This window comes from Alosa pseudoharengus, unplaced genomic scaffold, assembly GCF_046254945.1.
Source record: "Alosa pseudoharengus isolate Yale_2024_CS ecotype anadromous, Long Island Sound unplaced genomic scaffold, YU_APseudo_1.1 YU_APseudo_1.1_scf_20, whole genome shotgun sequence".
Lineage (NCBI taxonomy): Eukaryota > Metazoa > Chordata > Actinopteri > Clupeiformes > Clupeidae > Alosa > Alosa pseudoharengus.
Window position 1 is genome coordinate 20511649 of NW_027468664.1, and position 19943 is coordinate 20531591.

General features: G+C 39.0%; 3 long non-coding RNA genes across 5 annotated transcripts; all 3 read left to right on the forward strand.

Annotated features, from left to right (window-relative positions):
* The first annotated feature begins 4193 nt into the window (after nt 1-4193).
* LOC143136665 (uncharacterized) lies at nt 4194-5474 on the forward strand. The gene is made up of 3 exons (XR_012989387.1): nt 4194-4332; nt 4871-4935; nt 5281-5474. It is a non-coding gene; the product is annotated as an uncharacterized LOC143136665 (long non-coding RNA).
* Nucleotides 5475-8280: 2806 nt separating this feature from the next.
* LOC143136666 (uncharacterized) lies at nt 8281-12461 on the forward strand. The gene is made up of 3 exons (XR_012989388.1): nt 8281-8489; nt 11697-11790; nt 12328-12461. It is a non-coding gene; the product is annotated as an uncharacterized LOC143136666 (long non-coding RNA).
* Nucleotides 12462-13428: 967 nt separating this feature from the next.
* On the forward strand, nt 13429-15109 carry LOC143136667 (uncharacterized). 3 transcript variants are annotated; one of them, XR_012989391.1, is made up of 4 exons: nt 13429-13607; nt 13913-13972; nt 14493-14584; nt 14681-15109. It is a non-coding gene; the product is annotated as an uncharacterized LOC143136667 (long non-coding RNA). The 3 variants fall into 3 exon arrangements; XR_012989390.1 differs by having other exon boundaries at nt 13429-13972; XR_012989389.1 differs by lacking the exon at nt 13913-13972.
* Nucleotides 15110-19943: the final 4834 nt, after the last annotated feature.

Here is a 19943-nt window from a genome sequence, read left to right on the forward strand (position 1 = left end):
TATTGTAAGAGTGGTTCGTAATGGGATAGGCAGAAGCACAGTTTAATAACAAATAGATAAATAATAATATGTCATTAACTTTTATATTAACATATAGTTTGTAAATAAACATTTAACATTTAAATGATGTGAGAAATAACTGTTAATTAGTGCCAAAAAGACATTTAGTTAACTATTAACAAATATTAATACAATATTAGTTAATAGATTTGTTAAAACATTAACATCCAGATTTGATGCAAACAACTAATATTTAATTAATGATGAAAAACTATTAACTTGTGCCAAATAGATATTTTAGTAACAATTAACAAATATTAACAAAGGGTTAGGTAATTACTAGTTTGCTATTTATTATGACACCTTATTATGGAGTGTTACCCAGAAGGGGTACGTCATAAATGTTTATGACTTGTTTATGACACGTTCATGACAGTGTCATGTCACTCTTATGTCAATACTGTAAAATAAAGTGTAACCGCCTTTGGTTTTTTCCTGATTTATATAAGCTTTAACACATTAAACACATACTTTCACACATTTCCAAGATTCTGAATAAACAGCTGGTTAACACTGATGAATATGGTACAATATACATTCAAGAACATTCTTTCTGTTTCACTACATGAACACAGTGTTTTGATACACTGGCATTGTTTAATGTCATGTCACAATTATCACATCTTTCTTGACTTATTGACACATTCGTGATTTTACATTTACACATTATGTGAGTATTGCACCTTGTATCTTGCCTTGTATGTGCCTTCCCGTTTTAATATGTTCCTATAAAATATCATTAGCCCTACCACCGGACCTTTCAGTCTCTATACTGTTGTCCTGTTGCTCCCATATTTTGGGTGAGAAACCCGAGAAATCTCCCTTATTTTCAATGCTCAATGTTGACAGCTATGCATAGGTAAATCAGAATAAATGTATAATTTGTCTATCAATATCATCAATACATACAATGTCCCTGGGGAGAAGAATCTGTACAGTCTGAATCTCTGAATCCCATGTGTCACACACACACACACACACACACACACACACACACACACTCTCTCTCACATACTGTATACACACACAAACACACACACACACATCCATATACATTTGGGCTAATCCCTTGAGTTGATTTGTACCACCCCAACATGACGTTTAGTACAGGGGGGAAGAGCTATCGATGATATGAGCTTTTAGCGCCATGCAGATCCAGCAGTCTGTCAAAGTAATTACAGTTTGCCATTTTTACTGCTAATGAGGAGGTGCAATAGAGGCGGCCGGTACTGGCGCTGTTTCCTGACTTCTGACCTCTTCCTTCGGCAAAGTGCTAAGAGTGGCCTTCCAGAATCATCCATTCACAATCATTATTTCCCAGAAACTCACTGCGGTGGACTGTAATTACACACAAGAGACTTCTGGAGGGAATTTATAACTTCTCTGTGTGTGCGTGTGTGTGAGTGTTTGTCTCTTTGTGATTTTATGTCTGTTGGTGAGCTCATATGAATGTGTGGCAAGCAAGACAGACAAGCAAAAATGACTTGGACTTGAAATGGTTTTGACACATTCCTCTTCCCACCTATTTGGCCTGTTTGTGAGCAAATTAAACTATAATGCTGTTTTGTGTCTCATGATTGTGTTTTTTTTTTATGTAGAAGACTTTGATCTTAACGGATCCACTAACATACACACACACACACACAGAGAGATAGACAGTAAAACAGATAGATAGATAGATAGATAGATAGATAGATAGATAGATAGAGAGAGAGAGTTAGAGAGAGGGAGGAATATAAAGAGAGGGAGAGTGTATGTGTATGCAGGAAAAGAAGGTGATCATATTCTTGACCACAATGGTAAATTATGTACTGTGTTATTTAGATAGATAATAATCATTTTGATTTGATGTAATTAGCCTAATTGCATGATCATAGAGTGTGTTGTAGTGCACTTCAATTATCACTGTATTTACAAGCAAACGTATTAGCACTTTCTTGTTTATGACAAGCAGTAAAATAGTGAACAAGCAGTCACTGCAGCAGCTATAAAACAGCTTTCACTTTTGTTAATTGTCTTAAAAATGTTTTTCCAATATTTCAACTCTTAACAACACTGAAAATTACAACTGTGCAGTATAAGGATATTATGCAAATCATTGTTTACATTTTTTGAGAGAGTTCAGAATGGTTGTCCCTGCCTCAATTAATGCAAAAACGAAACATTTAAAAGTTTAGCTAAAGCTACAGACAGCTAAAATTGTTTATATGTGATTGGAATTAAGTAAAACTAACTGTGTTGACCCAAACTCTGCCAGTTTTAAATACCAGCCTTGTTGGCTCATGCATAAAAACTCTGTACACCACCGAGCATATCTAGAGATTCATAGTATACACTGTATGCAGGGCACAATATTCCCTTATTGTGAGGAAATGATTCCCATGTATGGGCTGCTGCAAAAGCCACTGCAGAGCGAAGGAGAGTCTTCCAAGGCCTTGATGAGACATTTCTATAAGTTGACACATTGGATTGTTGGAGGAAGTGGGAATGAGGAACAATGATAGAGAAAGTGACAGAAACTAATCAACCTGTCCTTGCTTTTGCAAGTCATTTCAATGTCACACACTCACTCGTCATTCCAATGGCATTTTATTTTTGTCTGAATGCAACTGCATGTGGTCTTCATCTTATCATCTGGTGGTTATTTTCTTGAGAAACATCCTTTATTTTCTGTTCCTAATGTTAGTTCACAGAGTAATTGATCCATTCAGCAAAGCAATATAAATGCGTAAGTCAACTCAGGAAATAACACTTTATAAGATGGCTTATTACACTGCAAATGCAGATCTTTAGATGATGCAGAGTATAGATGGCTTATTACACTTAGATAGATAGCTAGATAGTTATATAGATAGCTAGATATACAGATAGATTATTTTATTGTGTATGTTGAAACACAATTCAATTCAGTTTGGTAGTCCTCCAACCTTAGGACTTAGCAGCTTATTGGAAAAGTTGAATGGAGTAAACTGACGACAACATTAAAAGAATCAAAAGCTTAATCATACAATTATACATGATAATTAGATAATTAGATAAGTCAACAAACAGCAAGAAAATGCAGGGCAGTAGTTCTTCTTCACTTATAATATACTCAAACTTTGTGCAGCTAGGCTATGACAGATCCAACACAGTTTTTTTTACTGCTACTGGGTGATGTGGTGAAGTGGATGATGTGAAAAAGCAAAAGTAACATATTCAAAGGTAAGCAAAAGTTGATTTAGACATGGTTCAAAGAAGCAGAACTGGTGCTCTGAATAGTTCTGTTGTTTCTCGAAAATTTCTCCTTTTGGTGCATTTTACCGCAATCTGAATTACTGTACAACTACTTTTTATAGAAAATGTTTTACCTCAAAACAGACGTGCACAATTCCCATACTGGAATATCAATCGCTTTTAGCACTCCAACTCTCACATTTTTGGGCGATACTCCCACCTTCGCCTTGACCTTCCCATTTTATGCATGAGTAAGAAAAGGTCAGCCTGCCTGACAGCTCTCCTGTGCCTGGCAAAATGCACTTCCAGTCATGTGTGGTCTGTTCCTACATCAATGTCTTGTTGAAAGGTGCAAATAAACCATGAAACAGGCACATAAGTCTTACAACAACTCCTCAGTGTCTAGACACACAACATGATTTATTTATTAGTGTAACTTTTGAAGATTAGGATTTATCTCTCATTGCATCTTTTGAAAGTACTGTAGCTCTTGCAGACCTTCATTTGCCACCATTAAAGGCACAATGTGTCTTTTTTGTGAACTTTTGAAGTGTAATGCATTCAAAAATCAACTATACATATCAATAGCATGTGAAGAAATAACACTACTGACATTTTCTAATCGAAGAATATGCATAGCATTGCAGAGATCTCCTCCAGAATTAGTGTGCTAACCGACTAGCCCCGGGTCGTCCAGTCTTGCAATACCAGTTTATGTCTGAGGTGGCGACAGGGAGTAACATACCGGCCAAACCGTCTTCAGTGCAGCCCAGAGCAGTCGAGAAAGAGACAACGCAATTACGCACGCTCCCCTCCCCCACGGAGTTCAAGTTCTACAGTGAAGTGTACTGCGAGAATGGCCGAAAGTTCTAGGAAGAGACCGAAGAGACCTCCATCGCCTCCAGCTAAAAAAAACTCGATCTGAGGCGAAAAGAATATCAGATGGGAAGCAAGAAAATACACGTTAATCTAGGGAGTGCTTTCCACCGATGGAGACAGCTTGGATAGCAAGGAGATGCAGTTCGATTCTGAACTTGCGACATTTCTTCTTGACTGGTAAGTAAACATCTGTTAAACATAATTCATAATTTTGATTAAGCAAAGGAGATATTGTAGAATTAGCTCTCGAGCCACTAGGTAATGTTTGTCAGCTGTAGATCGCGGTAAATTGACTTCGTTCGACCGCCATTGCTAACGTTACCAACCTAGCGATAGCGTCCTTGCTGCATATAAACAGTTTGCCAAATACTATTATTTGTACGTGACCAAGTTTTGTGTCCTACACAATACATAGAGTGTAATGTTCCAATATGCAATAAATACATTTTGATATTGGTGAATGTTCACTGGCTTGTGGTCTCGCTAACGAATGATGTTGGCAGCATAAGATACTAAAATTACAACTAATGCTAGCTCTACACGATTAGGATAACTTTCAGATACGTTAGAATACTATCCTCTATCTCCGGTAACATTATAAGTTGCTTAGATTGTGTCGGACCTGTTGCAAAATAGCATCACCATTTTCCTTTGAAGCTCTTCAAATATGTCTTTATCACAATATACCCATGTGTGTGTTTATCTGTTTTCACAGGATCAGAATTCCAGTCCAGTCCTCCCCTATGAAGGTGTAACGATTGCATTGCTGTTGCCCAACAGGTAGAAAAATGTAATATCATCTAATTTCAGTAATGTGGCAAAATGCTTAGCTAATGCCCAGGTAGTAATTTGTTTCCTGCTGCAGAGGTTCCTAAAAAGTTGGTCAAGCAAACCCTGCTCCCCAGACAGATGCCAGTGTTGCTGTTTCATAAGCTGTTTGTAATATTTAGAGGAATCTAGTTATCTTTGTAAGTAGGCTTTAAAAACAGTAGAAACAGTGACTAGTGACACAGTAGCTTTATGTTTAAGAACTAATTCCAGCAGTTTTCACAATCACAATGGGGTCCCAACCCCCAGATTAAGAGGTCCTGTCCTGCTTTGATTTGTTCATGTTCTTTCATTCAGATTGGTGTGTCAACAGGTTGAATTTCCTGCTGCAGATCACCTCTTCATTTCCTGTGGCTCATCAACATGAAGCCTGACTCGTTAGCCCAACTTCTTGCTGTTGAAGACTGCTAAGGACTATCCATGTGCCCAGCTGCTTCCCTCCTGCCTCATATAGTCCAAAAGTTACATTTCTATTCATGTTGTTGCACTTGGTAGATGTAAATTTTATTCCTGTATAGTAGTTTTATAATAAATACCAAGAATCAGGATTGGTGAAACATTGGTTGTGCCTGAAAGTGTTTAAGATTGGTATACTAACATCATGCTTTTCTCTCCTGTTCCTGACTTCTTAGAATCTATTTGTTGTTAAAGAGTTGTTTAAACTAATGTAATTTCAAGTGGTAGCTTTGGCTCTTGACATTTGTGCCCATAGTTTTAAATATGAACTCATAGCCTAAAGGTGCAAAGGAAAAGATGAACATACCATTTTAGTCGTAATTCAGGTATTCTTTATGTTACATGAAATGTAGCCACTGTGCTCTTAGAATGGGAAGTTTTATTGTTAGTTGTAGAGGATGATTGTGTAAGGAATAACGTTCTGTAAGGCGGTCATTATCGTGGCATATCTCCCGACAGTGATGCAGCGCTGGCCGTGACCTGCCGAGTTTCACTTTCCCTTACATTCTATACTTAGCAACGGTCCGGTATTAAAAATTATCAGACCGTAGGACGTTGGGAAGTCCCATCGGAGTGAATGGAGCATTCTACAGCATTATAAAGAGCCGTGTAATAAATGGTAATAATAATGACCTAATAGTAAACAGAACGATTGGCTGTAACCACTGACTACATGGAGCATTTTAGTTACTGGCTACGTAGCAAGAACACCTGTGTTGCTACCAGACTCTCACGGTGACTGTTCTCCATACGCCTCTGCTGGTCACCGCGCTCTCTGGCTGCTCTGACAGCTCGAGTCGTCCCTGTACTGTTCTCTCCAGGTTTGGGACTGACACTAAACACCCAGGACTTTTCTTCTTTGCCTGGCCCTTACGTTTGCCCACTCTTGTCTGACTCGATGCAGGGGGGATGTAATCTTCGTCGTCAGTCTCCACCCGAAAAAAATACCTTATTACTATTTTCAGTTTTATCCATCCATACAATCGCTACTACACGCAGGCTAGGCCTAGCCTTTGCTAAGACTCGCTTGCCAAATGCCGCTAGCAAATTTGTATTTATTTCTCAAATGTCTCATTACCAACAATACCAGTGTGAAAAGCAAAACGTTAATAAAAAAAAAATAATGTTATCTGTAGTGATCGGGTAAGGGTGAGCCGCTTGAAGAAGATATTTTCCGGATTTAGGAGTTTTTTTTTCTAGGCGGCGACCATAGACACAGAGACATTCTCTGATAGACACATAGGGATAGACAGTAGCGAAAACGGAGACGGGGGAGGGAGGAGGAGAGGAGGGCATGGGCAATGTGCGTTTCGTCGTTTCTACCACTAGCAAATCATTGTGACATTGTTTTCCTACATGCTGCCAAAGTCCTTTTAGGCAAGTCCCTCCACTCGGCGGCCATATACCAACGTTTTATGGGCACTCATCGGACACAGTCTTTGGGTCGAACTGCGTGTGCGCAAGGCTTCACGACACCAATCTTGCTCCAGCGGCGAGATCACAACACACGATTGGCACGATGTCTTCACAACACACCATATGATTGGCTCAATGTATTCACATGTCGACGTTTTGCCGAGGAAGGGGTGGGATATGTGTAGACAACGGCCATATTGGCGTGACAAACTAGCCCCATGCATTTCTATGGAGTATTTTTTGAGTGCTGTGTCTCCTCATTAGAAAGTCTCTGATGCTGCCCCCAACTGGATTGGCGTGTGGAGTGTGAATTAAATAAAACGAAATCCTGACGGATTGTGCCTTTAAAGCTCTTGAAGGAAAGTCTCTGTCAAGCACATCTAAAACTGAATCTCTTATCAGCAACAATAGTATGTTTTTGTTACTGACAGTGAGTACCCGCAAATGCCCTGAATGACTATTGTATGCCAAATTCTGATGAACTGTTGTGGCCTGTCTTGTGCCAAGATTTAAGATGTTTGACAGCAGGCGTTAAAACCATATCTTTCCTAACTAAATATTTTATTATGTCTGCATTTGGGTCTAAGTCTGCTTCTCTGGCCTATTTTGCTGTAGCAACAAGCAAGAAATGGTGGACTGGCAGAATGGCCATGAGAATGAAAGCTTTTGTTCACCTTGTTTGTAAAAAAACCAATCATTGTATTTAAGGAAGGAGAAACAATCCACTTAATTCGAATTCCTTTGAAGTACAACATAAAATATGTAGTTTCTTCCTTTAAAAAAAAAAAAAGATTGCTCTCCCTCTCTCCATATAAAACACGTGCACATAGCCACATATACAGAAATGCTTCAATGCTGTCTCTCCCCAGATGTGTTTTTTCCCCTCATGTCTTCACTCAGTAGATGTCTCAAGAGTCAATAATAATTATAACTCAGGTGTGCTTACATATCCTTTAATGATATGTTTTAATATTTATGACCAGTAGGAAAGCCAGCAGGGTGATTCACGGTCGGCGGTGCCGTGCTCACCAACCCCTCCTGTGTTTCCCACACCCCTACAGTAAATTAATGTCAGCCCCTGGACAGTGTAAATCACCGTTATTCTGACAGTTGTCTGTGGCCGACTAGGTTTTCTTAAGCTGAGCTCATAAAAAATGGTTTATTGATCCAGCCCCATGAGCTCCTTAACAAGGGGTTTGCATAGCAAGTGTTTCGGTGACACATAAATCCGGCAGCTGGACAGCGTGGTCACTGAATACAGTCTGTGCCTGAATAGGGTGGAACTGTGTGTGTGTGTGTGTGTGTGTGTGTGCGTGTGCACATTGTTTGTGTTTGTATGTGTGCATGTGAATGTGTATGTATGTGTGTGTGTGTGTGTGTGTGTGTACACAGTAAAATTGACAGTGTTATTAAGTGTTAATTTTTCAGTGTTCATTAGTGTTAATTAGTGTAACTTCGGGAGTTGTTTGAACAAACATGTACACCCACGGTGTAATTAAAACTCACAACTTAGTGTTTTAAGTGGGTGTGAATGTACGAACTCTGGGGTGGAGTCATTTACACTTCCGGTCCTTCAGTTGAGATTTTTGAAAAGAAGATGGACGCCATTGAAGTACAGCGTGGGATAGTAAAAGGTAAATTCATTTGTTCCCTCTACTTCTGTAAGCTAGCATGAAAACTACGACAAATACACAATTAAGTAATGTCACATCACAGGTATATGTTTTCATACCAACGTGTTTTACCTACTATGAAATATTGGTGACGTTAGCTTGGTCGCTAGCTAGTAGCAAGGTCGCTAGCTAGCTCAGAAAATTATTGGTAAAACATCCAGCAAGCTAACAACTTCGGTGGGTTATAACCTTATCAAATTGAAATGGTTAAGTTTATGTTAATTTGTAATACTTAAACTGTAAACTGACATTAATGTAATATTGGAGTCAACAACGTCTTAAAGTCCTTTCTGAAATTCGAAAAGGCGGTTGGAATTTGAATACCCACTGAGGGAATAGCTCTAACATGCTAACGTAGCCTAGCTGATTAACATTAGAATTAGTTACAGCCAGAACTCCACTGTTCATAGCGATCTAACGTTAGTGTGCTGCCAAATGCTCACCTGGCACAAATGAATCTGTTGACTGACTAATTATAACAGTCTGTCGACTCATTGACGTTTGGTTGAACTGAACACTAGTGATGTGCCCAATGAAGCGAGGCTTCGGAGCTTGTGTCGAGCAGAAAGGGGCGTGCCAGATGAAGCCCCGGTTCGAGGCTTGTGTCGTTTCCATAAAAATCACGTGACTGATGACAAACGAGGCCTCGGTTTGTGAGTGTGACGTCTGAAGCTTCGTTTGGGACACACACCCACGTGACTGCTTCGGAATCTGATTCAAAGGCTTTGAATTGGGCAAACCAGGGCACCCGCTCTAGTGTCGGAATGAGTTGTGTTGTATTGCAAGAGCCAGGCGAAATTTGTGGGTAGCCCTGATTTATATAGGATGCTTGCTCTGTTTGTGAATTTACGTTCTTTTCTTTCCGGAAAATGTCCATAATCCATAATATCATGCACATATAGAAATAAAGAAGAAATAGCCTAGGCCTAGCCTAAAGCTTTGCCATTTAGAACAATGACATTAAAACGTGTCTGCGTTGCAGTCTCAACTTCAATCATGTCATTTAAAAGCAATACAGGCTAATATTTTCTATGTAGGCCTAACAATAATGGCTGACATAATATTTTCCTTTTATTGAAAGTTTGATTCATGAAACGTCAAACTATGTCAGGCCATGTAGGGTTTGGTTTAATTAGGCGCCTGGTCGTTTCCTTTTCACTCTCGTCCATAGCGTGTTGAGGTTGATAATACTTCGTCCTGGTTCAGAAGCTAAGTAGTGTCTACTGCGGTCGTTAAGTGGATGGGAGACCGATTGGATCATTGACTGGGATAACATGATTTCACGCCTCCACGGAAACACCAATCTTCACGTGATAACGAGTGACGGGATTATGTTGCCTAATCGTATTTTATTGTATTGAATTGAGACAAACAGAAATGCACATTTCTTGCAACACTTTTAATGTAATGAATGAGAACATTTCGAAGCTTTGGCATTGTGTTGAACGTGTAGGCATTCTTTTCACTAGTCCGTGACTGCGGGGCTTTATGCAAACCACCAGATGTCGCTGTGTTTTCCTTATCTTCCATGTTTCGAAGCTTCGACACATTACTCGGCACATTAGGGAAATGTGCCGAGTAGCGCTCGAGGCTTCATTTACTCATCACTACTGAACACTATTGCTTGCTTATAAAAAAAATTGCTGCTAGCTAACATTAGCTGAGACCACGAGGGCATTCGTTTAACTGTTAGGCATTTTACCAAACAGAGGTGCCATAGATATATACACTAGATGTCGCCTTCTGCTTCTCAGCATGCGTCAACACCGCCGCCATCTTTGTACAGGGATCTGAATCGCTAAACTAGTTCTCCTGTATTGTCAGCGTTACCTATTTAGCGACGTTTGGCCATCCCCAGCGATAGAAAACCTTTTTAGCGATTAGCGACAAATTTGGGAACTTCTCACAATGATGGCAGATCGGCTTCTTTGTTGTTGAAACGTAAGAAAATCACCTTTCTCATGGCTTTGTCATTTATGAATTCAGCTACATCTCGTTTGCCCATGGCACTGACCCATGATTATAAAAGTAACGACTGGCGTAGCCTATGTAGTAGCAGAGGTAAATGTTCTACAGATCTACAGCAACTTCTGGTGAGATTACAACTTACATGAGTAAACGAGACGAGGGGTATGTGGCCTCAACCAGAGCCTGTCTACGAAGAGCCTGTTTACTTTCATTGTATCGAACCTGGTTGCAGTTTACTCATTGTTCCTCTAGGGGCCGCCGCTAGCTAGTGCAGAATAAATGGGAGTCTATGGGGCTAGACGGGTAAAATGTATCTTTATTATCGTCTTAAGCTTAGTTTTCTGTAGACTCAACCATAAATACATGCCTGTCAGTTGGAACAACCCAAAAAATTAGATAATTGCTTGAGATTTTGACGATTTATGGTGATTTTATTTTCGCTAGATCTTTGCCCAGATTGACGCTAATGCATTATAGAGGAGTGGATCACTGAAGCAAGATGGCGTCTCGATTGACGCATTCGTTCCAATGAACAGCAGTAGTCAAGGCGACATCTAGTGTATATATCTATGCAGAGGTGCAAGGTAACCGTTAGCCTGGTTGGTTTGGTGCAGTCTCCATTCTCTGTATGGCACTGGTATTCGTTTCTGTTAGAGTCTGTTGGCTTTATTTGGGTTAGATCAATTTCTTTGTTTCCTAACTTATAAAGGGTGCAGGTAAGCCAAAGAGTATAGAAGTTAGCTAGCTTATACTAATTTTAGATATTTGTAGAAATTGTGGTTCAATACTAGCTTGCAAGCACGTGCATAAAGATATTCAGTCCATCAGGCATAACGTTACAGCTGAGCAGAGTAAGAAATGTTAATTCTCTGAAATTATGAGCAGTTTTTTTATGGATATGGTAATATGTAGACGAGTTTACTGCCTAATAAAATTATTTAAGTTATTACTTAAATACTTTCTTACTGTTGAGTTTTGAGTTTAAGTTATTACTTAAATACAACTTACTGTTGCTTAAAAAGTAGGGATTATATAAACATATTTTAAGACAAAAACACTTGCGGTTGAAACATTTGGTAACCTGTGGTAAATAATGTCAGAATAAAGTTTAGAAGTCCTTTGCTGGTTAGTTGATATACTGCTGATAGTCAAATCATTGTTGTTCTTGTATTGATGTAATCATTTTCTTTGTTTTAACAGGGTCAGCAAAATGCTCATCAATGTCCAGTACCATGGAGAAAAAAGTACCTCAAACTGCAGCCTGGTTTTTCTTTTCAAAGTTTAATTCGAGAAGGTGAGGTTTTATGTGAGTTTAGCCAAAGTCCTTTTAGGCAAGTGCCTCCACTCGGCGGCCATATTGCAACGCTTTTTTTTCCCTTTTTTCTAGCTTGTGAATCAGCCTGACCATAGGCATGTTTCTTAATGATTTCACATGCACACTTTGTATCCTGGCTGGAGTTAATGCAGATCCTTATGATCGATCCTTTTTAAGAAATACATTTGAAATCAATCAAGGTTCAAAATCCCTGTGCACAGCCCTTTTGCAGGTGCTGATGGTGTGCAGTATAACTATTAAAAAGTCAAAAACTAGTATAAATCGCACACTGAAGGGTATATTTTGTTGACTTTATTTGGCGTGAAGGCTTTAGGTTCACGTTCAAACCTGATGAAGAAAATTGTGAAACGTGTTGTTCACGCCAAATAAAGTGGGTAAGGTTAAAAAAAAAAAAAGATTTTGTCTTTTGTGAATTAAGTGAAATAAAATCGGAGACCGAATTTCTTAAAGCAGCCCTTTAAGATTCCAATTTTTTTTTCTTGTTCTTCAAACAAGGCACATCAATCCACTGGTGCAAAAGAAGAGAACACCTCTGCCATAGGAGATTCAGCAGAAAAAGGCCAAACAGGTGAGCATTTAAAATTAAAATATCACTAGGAGAAATCCTTGTCTGTCTCGTCTCCAAAATGCAGAAGCCTAGCTTTGTGTTCCGGTAGTGTCTCATCAGTGGGCACATTCAATCTTGCAGCTCTGCACTAATCTGGCTGAACGTAAAGTATGTTTATTAGATTCAGTCAGATCTGCTTGCAGATCCAGTGCTGCAAGATCAAAATCCCACTGATTTCATGCTACTGGAACACGAAGCCAAGCAATTTGCTTCCTTCAGATACAGGTCTTGTTATAACCTCTCTGTACACTTTACAAGTTTACAATACTTCTGTTTGTCTGTAGAGACCCTCATCACACAACCACAGAAGTGTAATTATATTTTGAGCACTATCAGTGGTATTAAATAGCGTTTGTTTTTTGACGTTTGATAGTATATTTTTTACTACCATATTTCTCTTGAGACTTAATCAGGACGATGCAGGTCAGAATCCAGGCTTTATTCTTTTCAATGAGGGGCCTAGTGCCCCTCAAGGGAGAAAAGTACATGTTTGTGTCACCCCATCATGGGTTTCACCAGATTCTCAATATTCTCTTCTAACTTCTCTGACTAACAGAGACCATATTTAAAGTTACACACAAAGAAGGAGTGACCTCTAGGTCCAACCCAGTTTGAATATGCAATAGAAAGGGAGGATGAGGATTAGGCCTTCATCAGGTCTGGTCAGCTTCTATTATCTTTTAATTAAAACTACCCCCTTTCCTGGGAAGTCCTTCAGAGGCTTGGACACATGCTGTTCTACAAACATTCACACCTTGGCGATGGGCAAAAGGCATAAACAATGGATACACTGCATACAGACCAAAGACACACACACAGGGTACACATGGGTACACAATCACAAATGACCATAAGAACTATACAGTCTTCAAGTCATAAAGACTTGAATCATTAAACCATTCACATAAAATATGAATACAAAATATTCCCTTCACGTTCTAGCTGCCCCCTTAGCTTTCTTGTTTGTACTCTGGAGTTACACTTTTTAGAGGGTGCATGTAAGTTTTCTCTTTACAAGTGTATCACTGTTATTGTTTCTTTTTTTACGCATAGATGGTCCAGGAGGTTCTGGAGAAGAGTTAAATGGGAGAGGAAATAATGGAGGAGTATAGTAGAGCACCTTGACACACTGTACAAGAAGGCATCTTCTGAATATCCTGGTCCATGGGTATGTTTTGTTTTGAATAAATTAATCTAATTGTATACAACAGTTAGGTCCAGTCAAACTATGAACTATTTTCTGACTGAACGAGAGGGATTCCATGGGTGGGGTTATCTCAGGACATCCCTACTCAGACTTAGGTAGTGCCATTTTTACATTGATCCAATGTTATCGTTCCATTCATTCAAAGTGAGAGAACAGTGTAACATAACATCACAATTGACTGTTTGAGTGAGAAAAATAGAGTGCATGTAATAGGGTGAATAATGTAATGTGAAATAAAATGAAAAATCATTATTGTGCACATATAGCCTCACACAACCTGCCTGCAGAGTGACAAGAAAACCCTAAATTGATGTCTTTTAATCCAGGTATTTGGTAATAGAATTGCTATGTAAAAACAATATTGAACTGGTGATTGTGGGTTTGATAAATGCTATAAGGCAGAACCTTAGCTGTAGGAATATCTATTACCAACTACACAGTGGCTCCATTTTCAAAAAACTCCTGAAGACACAGCTCTTTAGAGAACATCTCCTCTCATAGCACTACTTACAACAAGTCTTGCTGATCCTAGTACTTACCACCTGTCTTGAACTGACACTCAACTGTTTAAAAACAGCACTCACTGATGCACTTATTCTTACTGTACTCTACTGTTTTTAAATTGTTGAGAGAATTGCTTTAAAACTTAAACTGCTACCATGTTAGTCGCTTTGGTTAAAAATGTGTTAGCCAAATCTAATGTCATGTAATATTACTTAAGCATATTTTAGTGGCAAGAAGCGTTAAGTCTATATTTTATCCATAATCCATGTTTAATCACTCTTCCATTTTATAGCTTGTAATGTTGTCTGAATATATCTAATATAATTTTCCTATTGTTTTTAGAAGGATACCAGTACGAAGTCAAAGAAAAAGATATGCACTCGGCATTGTGACTGTTTCCTAATCTCAGGGATCCTTACTCCACCAATGGCTATGTAAGATTTTACTCATTTCCATTTAAGGTTATATATAATAATAATGTTCAACTATTGATCTGGATTATCATAGTTCTTGCCCACATTATTTTGCAGGAACACTTCTACGATGCTGGAAGAGGGACAGGCTATCTGGCATGGCGCCTAAAGCAACGAGTGTCGCAGCGTTTGGTCAAGAACAGCTCGGGAGCCTTGGAATACATGAACACCATGAGCTTTTTAAGGAGGTAGACTTTCTAATGAGGAGACACAGCACTCAAAAATCCTCCATAGAAATGCATGGGGTTAGTTTGTAACGTATGGTGTTGTTTACATATATCACACCCCCCTCCGTGACAAAACGTGGACATGTGAATACATTGAGCCAATCATGTGGTGTGTTGTGAAGACATTGATTGTGCCAATCATGTGTTGTGATCTTGCCGCTAGAGCAAGATTGGTGTTGTGAAGCCTGCCAAAATAGATGCCCGATAAGTGCCCAAAATGTGTTGCAATATGGCTGCTGAGTGGAGGGACTTGCCTAAAAGGACTTTGAGTATACCCACATGTAACATCACTTCATGGTGCATTATCTGCTTATGGAAAATTGGCCCATTATTGCACATCTCTAGTAATAGATTTGAAGCAAAACACAAGTTTGTCAAATTGTAAAAAATCTCTTGATTATATTGTTTTATTTCTTGTTTATGAAATGTTTACTCAGTGTTGCAGAGCATTTTCATGCATATGTGGTTATGGATTGTGAGGAACACTGTTTTATTGTTAGTCAATGATTTGTATGAGTATAAGGCCTTTGCTCAACAAAATGCTTATGGACCAAACTTTGACATATATATTGTACCTCTGCGCATTGATTTGAGCCATATCATGGCAAATGTTAATAAAAAAAGAAAAGTAATTAATTTGCTGTGGTTTGTTTAATATGTTTATTTTGATAAATATATGGCTCTAGAAACTAATTAATTAATTAATTACTCCAATAGAGTTAATTTTGAAACTCTTATAAGAGTTAATTATGAATCACTGATGGAGTTAATGATACACTCCAATAGAGTTAATTTTAACTCTGATAGAGTTAATTATAAAACACTAGGCTAGTGTTAATATGGCAACACTATGGCAAGTGTTATTTTAACACTGATGAGTGAGGATTATATAAACTCTGGAATAGTGTTAAAATTAACACCCGTAGAGTAAAATTAACACTGGCCGATTTACTGTGTTGTAAGTTAAAGTAATGTTGTGTTTGTATTGCATTCCAAAATAGAATCAATAGGATTTCCATGCTTGAATGGAAGCAGGTGAGATATAGAAATCAGAAATATGCATGTAGTTATACATACAGTAGGTTACACTGTTTTCTCTATTCGTATGGTTGCTGAGTGCATCTGAGTGCATCTGAGTGACATTCGAATGAGTTGATGGTCATATTCAACATTAACAGACCACTGCAAATTTGAATATGACCGTCAAACTCATTCGAATGTCACTCAGCAACCATAGGATGACATCAGAAAAATCTGTAGTGGTCTCTTAATTTTTTCCAGAGCTGTATATACATACCGTTATACATATTTCTTTGGGATTATGTTTTTATTTTGGGTCTTCCAACATCAACACCCTTGTCCAGCTGACTCCACTGGTGTCCAAATGGCTATAGGCATCTTGAGGCTGTCTCTGCTGCTTCGGTGGTGCTGCGGATGGCTCTCCTCTTCATCTCTCCTTCGATGCGGGTGGTAGCTGAAGTTTGGCTGTGGTACTTCAGCTGCCGACTGAGGTCCAGGGTTGCTGTCAGTCTCTTGCTGAGGTCAGGATGCCTGCAGATGATGATATCTTGGCGGGATTGGCAACTCTCCAGCTCTGATGAAGCTACCTCTCTACTGTAGCTTCCATATTCCATATTTAGCCTACTGTATCTGTCTTAGCTGGAATTCCTACCTAGACCATGCAGCATTTCCCTGATTTTTCTTCTTAAATTAAGAAGAAAACAACTCCATCACCTCCAAATTGACATGGTTTTTCCAATATCACAAAAAGGGAAAAGTCTAAAAAGTCTAAAGCACCTGCAATCCATCAGAGTGTGTTTTTCAGTATTGTTCCCTCTATCACATTCTTCACACTGCAGAGCAGGCTGAAATTAGGTGTGGATGTGTGTGAGTAGGGGCCACTTGTCACTTGTTTTTGTGATTGTTTGTGAGGGGATTGTTGTGTGCCACCTTATTGTTTGTTGGTGTGTGTGTGTGTGTGTGTGTGTGTGAGTGAGAAAGAGATAGAGAGAGAAGGAGAGAGAGAGTGAGAGAGAGAGAGAGGGGGGGGGGAGACAGAGAGAGTCTATATTGTCATAAACAAAGAAAAACACTTGTGGTGACTGAGTATTGAGTGGTACTCTGACTGCTGTTTTTCATGATTGTCCTTGTAAGAGTGGATTAGATGTTGGCCCTTTGTCTTTGTTGCTGTTCATCTCTGAACACTACTTATACTGTGTACCATGCGACAGTCCTGCTCCCACAATCACTCAGTCACAATCTAACTTTTCATTTTTCACTCAGTCACAATCTAACTTTTCATTTTTCACAGAGCCAGCAAATGAAAGAAATTAGCCAACGGTCTCATTTTCGGCTGCAGATGCAGTGGCAAAAATAAAAGGACAAAGGAAATTTCACCACAAACTAGAAGTTTTTAGGCAGGGGGGAAAAACGCCATGCTCTGTGTTCGACTACAGTATTTGTTCCATGTTATGCTGCTTTCTCTTCTTCCATGGTACATGGCTAACAGCATGTTTTATTTGGGAGACAGCGGCTCAGGAGGTAGATGTATTGTCCAGTAACTGAAAGGTTGCTGGTTTGAGCCCAACTCCTCCTGACTGTCCAAGTGTCCTTGAGCAGGACACTTAACCCCAGTGCTCCCGATGAGCAGGTTGGTGGCTTGCATGGCAGCCTCTGCCATCGGTGTGTGAATGTGTGAATGTGAGGCATGATAATGTAAAGTGATTTGGGTGCTCGCAGGAGCTGAAAAAAGCACTCTATAAATGCAGTCCATTTACCATGTTTACTTACCCCCACCTCCTATATCCTGTCGTCTCCTGCCCTTACTACCCTGTGGGAAATAGATGGGGTGTTTACACTGAATGGCTGTGAATATCCTTGCATACACAGTGGATTCTGGCACGGCCCTTGTAAGGGATATGAAGAGCTTGGCCAGAGGCCTTGCCAAATATGCTGTCTCTGTCAGAGTGAACCCGGCAGATTTGGTAATTGAATCTCACTACTCTAATAGACAGACAGGGTGTCATACAGTATAATCTCCATGAAGGCAAATATGCAAATACTGTACAAGTAATCTGGCTAATTTAACAGAAATAGCTAGATAACCTTTATTCATTATCAACTAATTAATTTATTCTCACAGGAAAGATACATATTCATGTGTCAATAATCATATTTTGAAGCACCCTGGCCTCAAATACCCAACAGATATTCTACTTCAATTAATATAACTAGATGAAGGGTGTTATTTGGAAAGCTGTCCAATGCAACCTTATTCCTATTAATATGCCATCAGATACCTGTCAGATTTTGTTTGCATGATGATTGAATCCAACATCAGATTGTGAACATTATCCCGATTTGTGTGTGGGACCATTTTAATTCATTTCTTTAAGCATTCACTCCCCATTTACTAGCCTCTTTAATTCCACCGTACTTTCTTAATATTTTCATTTTTCTTATTTAATAGAACAAACTCACTCTCTCTACCTCCCTTTCACTCTCATCTGTCTCTCATCCCAGTGGAAATCGGAGAGTCGTGAGCGTCTTTGTGTCTGGTGAGGTGGATGGATAGAGAGAGAGAGAAAGAGAGAATGGGGGGTGTTATCAGCTGGAAAAAGAAGAGCATGATAAGAGTGGTCACAACAGAGAAAGGAAGACGTGTCACTGAGGAAAGGTCATCTTGACACCACGGAGCAGAAGAAAGGGAATAGAGGAGACGAAGGTCAAGAAGATTGACGATGACATCCACTGAAAGGCGATGACACCCAAACCCTGAGTTTAATTGGGCCTAGTATCCAATCCACCATTGCTCTCTTTCTCTCTCTCTCTGTGTCTTTCTCTCTCTCTTTCTCTCTCTATCTATGTCTTTATCACACACACACACACACACACACACACACACACACACACACACACACACCACATCACCAATACCTATTTTTGATCTTCAACTTCAACTTCAAGGCACTAATGATGAGATTTCTTCTCACATCAGGTGGTGAAGCTTTCAGTAGACTGGGATACTGGGAGGCAGGGGTGGTTTTTAGCACTGTGGATGCCCCCCCGGTCCTTTTCAGAATCCCACCTCATAAGTGTTGCCAGGCTCTGAGGTGTTCAAGTTCAAGTTTATTTATATAGCACATTATCATACAAAATGTCATTCAATGTGCTTAAAAGAAACAAAAAAAATAAATAAAAGATTAACAGTAATAATAATAGTAATTAATACAATAAAATAATAAAATAGATCAAGGGGGAAATAAGACTGAATGATGAAAATAAATAAACCTAAAAACTAATCAATAAATGCAGAATGAAAAAGTTCAGTTGATGAGTTTGTTTTTAAAACACTCTAGTGTTGGGGAATATCTAATATCTATTGCAAGCTGATTCCAGCGCTGTGTGGCATAATAGCTAAATGCCATTTCTCCTTGTTTGGTTTTAACCCTGGGGACTATTAATTGACAAGTTCCAGTTGATCTAAGCTCTCTACCAGGTGTATATTGGGGAAGCATTTCAGAAAAATATTTGGGGCCAAGTCCATTCAGTGACTTATATACTAGGAGTAGAACCTTGAAATCAATTCTGAAATTAACTGGGAGCCAATGTAAAGATTTAACCCTTGTGTTATCCTCAAATCTTACCGACACTTTGACCCCAGCTAAATAAACCCTCAGAAAATGATTAAAATGAATATTGTTACCCAGTTTTTTTTGTGTCAGGTACTTAACAAGAGTGTAATAACCACCATCAAAAGCCCTACAAAACAATCCCACCCCCCCCACACCCCTTTATGAACCTTGGAACCCTGGCTGGCAATATTGCCCATCCAGTGTCAGCAGCCCAAAGGCTTGCTGTTGCTTCCCCTTTTGACTTATACAGTCCTGCCAAAATTACTTATATGTAATACGTACTTGTGTATGTAATAATGATAATAACAATATGTTCTCATACTATTCAAATAATAATATCCATAATGTGTCAAATATTCATGTATCCTATGTTTCATACAGCTGGGGTCAAACTGACCCCAAGGAACATCAATGTACAAAATATTTGTACAGGACATTGAAAACAAATTATTGTACAAA